At 49.9% G+C, this 8993-nt stretch overlaps 1 long non-coding RNA gene across 1 annotated transcript; it reads left to right on the top strand.

Annotated features, from left to right (window-relative positions):
* Positions 1-1095: 1095 nt before the first annotated feature.
* On the top strand, positions 1096-5542 carry LOC100519918 (uncharacterized). The gene is made up of 4 exons (XR_014820457.1): positions 1096-1981; positions 2327-2524; positions 3855-4022; positions 4845-5542. It is a non-coding gene; the product is annotated as an uncharacterized LOC100519918 (long non-coding RNA).
* The last annotated feature ends 3451 nt before the right edge of the window (positions 5543-8993 follow it).

Genomic DNA, 8993 nt, shown 5'->3' with positions numbered 1-8993 from the left:
GCTTTGGGAACTGCTGCCTGCCTCTCCAGAGGCCCCAGCGACCTTATGCCGCGGGGGAGGGACAGCTCAGCCTCCTGGGCAGGGCACTGAAAAATCATCACTCCCATGGATTGCATCCTAGGCACGTGACTCATTTCATCTCATATCTCATTGGTGTAAGTTTCGAAGGTGGATATTTTCTGATTTGCTACCCAGATCCTGAGGTTCACTCTCTTTGAGGAATGGACATCCTTTTTTTGTTCATTGTGTATTATGCTCCTGTGTTCACTCGCACATCCTCTTAGGCCAGGAGTCAGCAAACCTGTTTGTAAAAACTCAGACAGTGAACATTCTAGACTTTGGGACACCCATGATCTCTGGCACAGGTTCTTTGTTTTTCTTGGAATCTTTTTTATTCTTTTGCTTTTTAGGGCTGCACCCACGGCATATGGACATTCTCAGGCTAGGAGTCGAATGAGAGCTGTAGCTGCTGGCCTGCGCCACGATAACTCCAGAACTGAGCCACATCTGTGTCTGTGACTGACACCACAGCTCACAGCATCGCCGGATCCCACTGAGCAAGGCCAGGGATCAAACCCGCATCCTCATGGTTACTTGTTGGGTTCGTTTCTGCTGAGACAAATGGGAATTCCTCTTGGAATCTTTTAAATGTAAAACCCATTCTTAGCTCGAAGTTGCACAAAATGGACTGTTATCTAGATATGGCCCCAAACTAGAGGGCCATAATTTGCTAAGCCTTGCCTCACACTCTTCACTAATTAGATCCATTCCTACATGTATTTCTCCCTCCTCTGCACCCTTCCTCCTGCTCCACCCCTCCCCAACATTTATAAAGCATATACTAGGTGGGGGGCTGTGCTGTGTGGCCCGAGGTAGAATGATGAGTAGAACAAGAGCCCTCTTCCCAAGGAGTTCCCAACATCTGCAGCCATAAGCCTGTAATCGTAGCTGGCACAGTGCATGGACACGAACGGCAACCCAGCTGTGTGGACAGCATGAGTTACGAGGGCGGTAGGACTTGGTGTGATAAGCATTATCTCAGGCCACCATACCTCAGGCCCTGGAGGCGGGAGGAGAGAGAGGAGACCCTCCTGAATTATGATGGGGTGGATCCCGTGAGGAGGGACTGGTCTTGGACCTTGAAGCCTAAGTCTGCCTCATAGCGCTTTCTGCTCCAGAGAGACGGTTAAGCAAGTGGGGAAGGCAAGGAAGCCAGCCACTTGCTGGAGGACAAGGATTCATAGGAAGTCAGGTGGGGTCCAGAACAGTCTTGGATGGTGGGACGATGTCACCGGTGAGACCACAATCAGATCTCGAGTCTCCCACCCATGCGTGGGGTCATCTTCAGACCAGGTCTGTAAGCTTCCTGAGCTTGCCTTTTTTTTTTTTCTTTTCCAAGTGAGAGCTAATAGAAATGTTGGGAGGAATGTATGAGTTAATGATAAAGAGCTTGGCACAGAGCGAGTGTTCAGCAAATGTCAGCAGCTCTTAAGAAGAGAGGAGAAAGACAACAGACAGGAAGACGGGTAGATGCTTCTGGAGCCAGATCACACTTGCCTGCACTAACTTCAGACTGTAACATGAAGACAATGGGCGCCTTTTAAGATTTTGAGCCAGGGCATCAGCTGCGGTCTGCCTTAGGCTCTCATCTCCTTTCTGACCTTGGACATGGGCAAAACCTACGGGGCAGGTTTGATGATTCCCACTTCGCAGATGAGAGAAGCAAGGCTTGAGGGACATGAACCACCTCTTCTTCAAGGTCAATTGGCTCATAAGCAGCAGACCAGAGCCTGGTCCCTGAACCCAATGTTCAGTGCTTCTCCCGCCCCACCCCGCTGCTCAAGAACTGACTGACAGAGAGCCTCGTGCCAGCCTCACCCTGGCTCCAATTAGCAGACAAATCAGAAGTGGCTGGCGGGGCTTTGTGCCTGCTGCAGTCATGTTTATCGTCATCAGAGGAGAGAATCGATGTGCCAGGCTGGTGAGTCAGACCCCCGTGGAGAGAAGAGTTAAGGTGATGTGGCTTAGGGGGCTGGTCCCGGGGACTATAATTTGGATTGTCGGATATGCTTAGGAGCAGAATATTTCAGCAATTCACTGCAAGCTGAATAGAGCCCTCACCCAGGGAGAGCTTTGAACACTTAAAGAGTTAGTGAAAGCTGGGCTAGACTAGGAGTCAGGAAGCAGGAGAGAACGTGTAACTTGTTTTTATTTCTGGGTTTCGGTCTCCTTCTGCATAAAAGGAGGATTTGGGAAAACTCAGGTTAGTAGTAGGTAGTGTGAGAGGGAACGTATGGAAAAATACAAATCTTTTTGCTTTAAACAGACCTCCAGCTGGTGGAAGTAACTACAGAGCTGCAAAGAGCAGTGGAGAGTCTGCTTTTGAGTCTGGACTTGACCATGACTCTCCGTGTGAACTTGGGCTTTTCCTCGCCTGTCTCTGAACCTGAGTTTTTGCATCAGGTGGGTTGGACCAGAGCAGAGGTCACTGACTGATACGTTGTGAGCGGCGTTTGACTTGCAGGTGTGATGTCCTTGGTTCCCAGACAGATCTATTTTTCTAATTACCCTCCATCTCTTTTGGTGAGCTGACATTTTAAAAGTAGGAGATGTCACATCCAACTCTGGATTCCTAAGTCCTCTTGAAAAAGCAAAAGTCCAAAGTCACAGGGGGCTTCGCTTGTCATGGAAGCACATGTTTGAACGGGGCAGTGACTGCTCCTCTTGGATCGGCCTCCACTGCCCACCCTGCTGTGGCCACACAGCCCAGGGACTCATTTATGTCACCTGCCTCTGGAAGCACCAGAGCCTGCAACCCTGGGACAAGGGCCCGTTAACCCTCCTTCTCTGTCCATGTCCACTCGGGTTCCTTGAGGCTGAGACCCGGCCCTCTCGCGGGACATGCTTCCTTCTCCTGAGCAGGTCACTGAGAGGGGTGTCTGCTTAGGTGACTCTATGGTAACACACTGGAATGATTTTCATTTTCCATGTGTCAGTTTATAATAGCATAGTGAACATACCTTTCCAAACGCCTGTGCCCTCCTAGAGATACTGTCACGTTCGCTCCCCCAAGGGATGGGAGCCTTTCCACAGCCGGGTCACCCCTCACCCCCAACCCCCCCCCCCCCACTGCATACAAGTTCCTTGAAGTTCAATGACTCTAACACAGGGTGGTTACCCTAACTCTTTGGTCCATCAGCCGTCGTACCCAGAGGGTTGAGTCTCCATGCAAATGCAGCACGAGAGGAGGCCAAAACTGCCCCCAGGGACTCTCAAAGCCTGGATGTTTCCTTTACTAGAAGCTGCTTTAATCTCTGTCTCCTGCTCCGTCTTTCGCTTCAGACACACACATCCCAATTCTCCTCTGACAGCTCCTTCGCAGAAACAGCCGCCACCTCAGACTCAGCAGGTCCTAACTAAGCCCACCATCTCTCCCCTGCTTCTGTCTTTGGCCTTTGCTGTTGTTACTCAAATACAGTACAAGGCACCTTGCAGTCGCCTGAGCCAGAAGCTGGGGAGCCATCTTGATGTCTGCCACCCCTCCCCCTCCCTAGTCATCCGATCTGAGCTCTAGAAATGCCACCCCCTCCCTCCCCGGAATGTGTCTCTTCTTTCCCATCTCACTGCTGCATCCAAGTTGAGGCCACACGGTCTAACCCGGACCCCCGCAGGGTCTCCTAACTCTGCCACCCCTGATCCATGCTGCTACGCTCCAGGGAGTCCCATTCTGCAGACCAGAGCCGTCCCTGCCCAAATCTGATCACAACACATCTGCCTTGAAAACCTTTTCAGGACTTCCGATAGGCTTTAGGAGAAAGCCCCAGATCCCTAACGGGGTCCCTGTGCTTCTGCAGGATATGGAGTCTCTTTCTGGAGCTGTGTGAAGGAGGCAGCTGTCTTATTGCAGAGCTCACGCTCAACCACAGAACTGAGCTGCGGCTTCCAGGTGGCTACTGGTGGAGCTGGAGTAACCCCATTCACAGTGGTCAGGAGACCCCATGGACAAGCTCACCCAAATCCAGGTGAAACCTTCCAGTCACTCTCTGTGCTGAAAGAGAAGGGCCTTTTAGCCAGGGTGGGCTCCTTAGAGGTTGCCTCCAGGGGTAGAGTCTCCAGGAATGGGCAAAACTTAAGCATATCGTTATTATTATTTTTCTTCTTTTTAGGGCCACACCTGCAGCACATGGAGGTCCCTGGGCTAGGAGCTGAATCGGAGCTGAAGCTGCCAGCCTATACCACAGCCACAGCAACAAAAGATCTGAGCTGCATCTGTGACCTACACCACAGCTCACGGCAACACCAAACCCTTAACCCACTGAGCGAGGCCAGGGATTGAACCCACACCCAAGATTCTAAGGCTAGCTGGTCACAGCTGGAGGTGGCCTGTCCCTCATGGTCTTAGAGCCTTAAGACTGAGGATTGGGACACCTCTTTCCAATTATTATCATTATTCCTACCTGGTTCTGGGCCTGGAGCTATATAACTTTAAGATAGAGGAGCATTTATAAACTATTACACTTAGAATAGATAAGCACTGGGGTCCTACTGTACAGCACAGGGAACTCTATCCAATCTCTTGAGACAGACCATGATGGAAGAAGACAATATAAGAAAAGGAATGTATATATATGTGTGACTGGGTTACTTTGCGCTACAGCAAAAATTGGCACAACATTATAAATCAATGACACTTTAACAAAAAATTGTAAAAAAAGACAGAGCAACACTTAGACAGTGGAGGAAAAGATAGAGGAGTGAGTTAAGGAGGAAAGGAAGGGAATCCCTGGATTTTCAAAGAGCCCAGGGTCTGATCATGTCTACGTTCCCTGCTTGTTCCAACTCAGGTGCTAAGATGCCCAGGATGTCTTCAGTGTCTGGGTTCATCCTTCCCGCCTGGCACTTCCTCTCAGGACAACCTTCTGTGATGCAGCCCACTGGGAGAGCTACCAAGACTCACCGCCACTGCCACTTAGAGTCCCTCAACAGTTACCCATGGGATGACTGCAGAATTATGGTCACCAATGGAATCCAGTTGACACCTGTCAGTATCAGCAGGTAGCCCCAGCCTCTGTCTGTACAGGTGGGAAACCTGAGGACCCGGGAGGAGGAGTGACCGAACTGAGGGACAATGGTGGGCTTTGGCTCCACAACCAGGTGTCCTGCTGTCCAGTCTAGTGTTTGTTGCATTCTATCAAACAATCTTAGTCATCGGTTCTGCAAAGTAACAGAATGCATCTCACCAATGTCAGCTTTTACCTCACCTATCATGGGAGAGTCTTGGGGGCTGATGTAAGTAAAAAGGGTGTTGGCAGTGAGGAATTTCCTCAGGATGAAGAAAAACTAATCAGAGCAGAAGTGGAATACTTTTTGCTGTTGTCTATTGCATTCATTTTAGCTTTTATTTTCATGAAATCCCACCTCCTGCATTGTTTTCATTTATTTTTTGGCTCTTTACCTAATTTCTTAGGATGAGTGCTTTGTGCAATTATTTTAGGCTTTTCACACACACAAAAAAATAATAAAAGCATTGAAAGCTATAAAATGTCCTCTGAGTGTAGCTTTAGCTATGTCCCATAGGATTTGTTAGGGAGTGTTCTCCTTTTCATTACTTTCTAGATGATATATAATTTGTTTTTATTTTCTCTTTGAGCCCAGGATTATTTATAAAGTCTTTCTTAATTCCAAAATAGGTAAAGTTTTGGGGGTCACATATATTTTTAATAATTTCTAAAATGAGATATCCATCAATGTTGGTGCTTAGAAACAGAATGAAGAGGACTTGGCTCCAAGGGTCAGATGAGCACTTAAAGTCAACTCCTGGAGTTCCCGTCGTGGCGCAGTGGTTAACGAATCCGACTAGGAACCATGAGGTTGCGGGTTCGGTCCCTGCCCTTGCTCAGTGGGTTAACGATCTGGCATTGCCGTGAGCTGTGGTGTAGGTTGCAGACTCGGCTCGGATCCCACGTTGCTGTGGCTCTGGCGTAGGCCAGTGGCTACAGCTCCGATTCAACCCCTAGCCTGGGAACCTCCATATGCCGCGGGAGCGGCCCAAAGAAATTAGCAAAAAGACAAAAAAAAAAAAAAAAAGTCAACTCCTCAACTTTGGGGTGGTGCCAGCTAGGTTGGGCATTTTGATCCTACCTCCTCTGATCAAGGGGAGGAGGAAGCAAAAGGAAACTGGGCATCGGAACCCCACGATATCCTCAGTTCAATGTCTGTGGTCCTCTTTCCCAGGCAGTGGCCCAGAGGATTGCTTCCCCTTCTGCCCCTCTGCTTGGCATCTGCCCCTGCCCAAGCCGTAGTAGGCATCTTCCCACAGGGCTGGGGGCCTGACACCTGGGACCCCACATACCCCAAAGGCAGGCATCATTCCCATTTGGCAGAGGTAGAAACTGAGTCCCCAAAGACTGCAGACAATTTTCTCAGATTACCCAGCTGAGAAGTGTAGGCAGACACAGATTCCTCTGGCCTTGAGGTCATGCCTTCATGCTGTACTACTCCAGTCCAATCTGGACCCTCTCCTACACCTGCTATGGCTCAAAATATTCAGCTGGGTATACTGAGGCCCCAAGCCTCAAAGGTCTTAGTTATAATCACATAACTAGTACATGACACAGAAGGGCTCTAATTATGTTGGAATTAAAGCCATCAAAGAACAGGAAGGTCCCATTGTGGCTCAGTGGTAATGAACCCAGCTAGTATCCATGAGGGTATGGGTTTGATTCCTGGCCCTGCTCAGTGGGTTAAGGATCTGGCATTGCCATGGCTGTGGCATAGCCTGGCAGCTGCAGCTACAATTTGACTCCTAGCCTGGGAACTTCCATATGCTGTGGTATAGCCCTAAGAAGACAACAACAACAACAACAACAACAAAACAGAAAAAACATTGAAGAAACACAGGTTCATGGCCCTGTCTTCCTAATTCTCTCCTCGTCCCATCTTCCTTCCACATTTTTCTCTTCCTCAGGCCAGTCCAGTCCCTGAGTCCCGACCTGGGCAAACTGAGTGGAGGAGTGCGGTAGGGACTAGGGGAAACAGAGGGAGGGGCTTGCAGAGGGAAAGCACTGGGGACAGGAGGCTGACCCAGCCAAGCCTCTCCCAGCCACGCCTTGGACCATATCGAGCTCTCTTGGGCATTTACCCAATGACCAAGAATTATGGATCTTTTTTTTGGAATGAAAGCCCACGTCATGATGATAGACCCCTGAAGGAGTTTTATGACTGCTGGGAACTGGGGTTTGAAAGCCAAGAAAGGTCATGTGGTCTTAGAAAGCCTGCCTTGTGCTCCTCTCCCCTCTCCCTCTGGGCTGCTCCCTCCTCCTCCCTGTGTCTCAGCTTCACGTCCCCCCATCCCTGAATTCGAAGTCACTGACTCCCTGAACCACTTGACGTTGTGACTATGGGGCTGTGGAGAAGTCATTTGCCCCCTTCGAGTCTAACTCTTTGCCCCCCCGCCCCCGCCCTGAGCAAATCCTGGGTCTGTTTTCCCAGATTTCTTTCTTGCTTCCTTCCAACCTCTGTGCCCACCTCCCCCGCACTGCCACATCATCACCAGAGGCGTCATGCTTTCTTTTCTAGTGGGTTAGTGGATGTGGGTCCAGCACACCACAGGTGCCCATGAACACTTGCTGAATAAAGGAGGGAGCAAATGCAGGAACCAGTAAATCAAGGGCTCTGCAGACATCTGCATCTGATGCATCTGGGAAGCTTAGGAAAACACAGATTTTTAAATTTTTTCTTTTTAGGGCCTTACCCACAGCATACTGAAATTTCCAGGCTAGGGACCGAATGGAAGCTACAGCTGCTGGCTGACCCCACATCCATAGCAATGGGGGATCTGAGGCTCATCTGTGATCTACACCACAGCTCACGGCAACGCTGGATCGTTAACCCACTGCGTGAGACCAGGGATCGAACCTGGTCCTCATGGAGACCAGTCAGGAATACAGATTTTGAGGCCGCTTTGAGGTCCACAGGCTCTGACTCCCTCGGCGGAGCCCAGGAATTCATGTGAATAAGCACTCAAGTGGGTCTCGGGCTCACTGACATGGAAGAATTGTATCATGAGTGAGGCTGAGCAGCTTGATCACAACCACTTGTCTTAGAAAGGCCTGGAGTTAGATGTTTCCTGAAGGCGGGGGAAACCCAGGGTCTGACAGCTCAGCCAGGGGTCTTGCCTGATTGGGTCTCCAGGCCTGGACCCTGTTAGACCATCTGTTAAACATGACCTCACGCCCTGGGTCGTGGTAGCCCTGAAGGAGCAAGGAACTCCTCTTGCCCAGGAGCAAATCCTGGGGCTTGGTCACTGTGACATTCCAGGTCACAGTTAATCAGCCTATCTGTGAACCCCCCAGGTGACATGAGAATGCTTTTATGCTTTGGCGAGAAAACAATTTTCATTATGGTTCAGCATAGCCCAGGACTCAGAGAAACAAATGCTGTCCCACTTTTGCGTGTTAATTATTGTTATTGCTTGACTTTGGTATCACCCAAGCACTGAGCACAAGCTTGACTGCCGGGACCATCTTTGCAATGGGAAATCTGGCTTCTGATGGCCTCTCCTGGGGACCTTTTTGGCTGCTAGATCTAGGAAGACATCACGGATAAAGGTGTTGCAGACACAGAGTAATCATGTCGTGCCTATGAGCATAGCCTTTGCACATAAAAGGAACCCCCTGCAGAAAGAAAAGAACGTGGATACAGGACAGAGGGGGAGTGAGGAAGCATTAAAATCGGTCCTGGTCCATCCTGGTGTCAGGACCAGAAACATGTACTCTCTTCTGCTACTGTTGAAGTCAGAGATACACCAGGCTCTAGTATTTTCTCAGGAAGCGACCCTCCAGCATCACTGATTACCTGGGCACTTCGTTTAATTAGTGGGTCTAACTGTGTGTTCTGTGGACAGGCCAACCTACCCTCCAGGAGGGGCAGTTTGGTCAGTGGCCACTAGAGGGAAGCAGTGAGTCCACAGTCTGGCTAAGCCTCTCCCACAG

Source organism: Sus scrofa, chromosome 12 (assembly GCF_054392235.1).
Source record: "Sus scrofa isolate SSC_HxYL_T2T_F1_AM1 chromosome 12, Sscrofa_HxYL_maternal_Yorkshire_Landrace_v2.0, whole genome shotgun sequence".
Taxonomy (NCBI): Eukaryota; Metazoa; Chordata; class Mammalia; order Artiodactyla; family Suidae; genus Sus; species Sus scrofa.
This window is presented reverse-complemented; position numbering and strand designations above follow the sequence as displayed.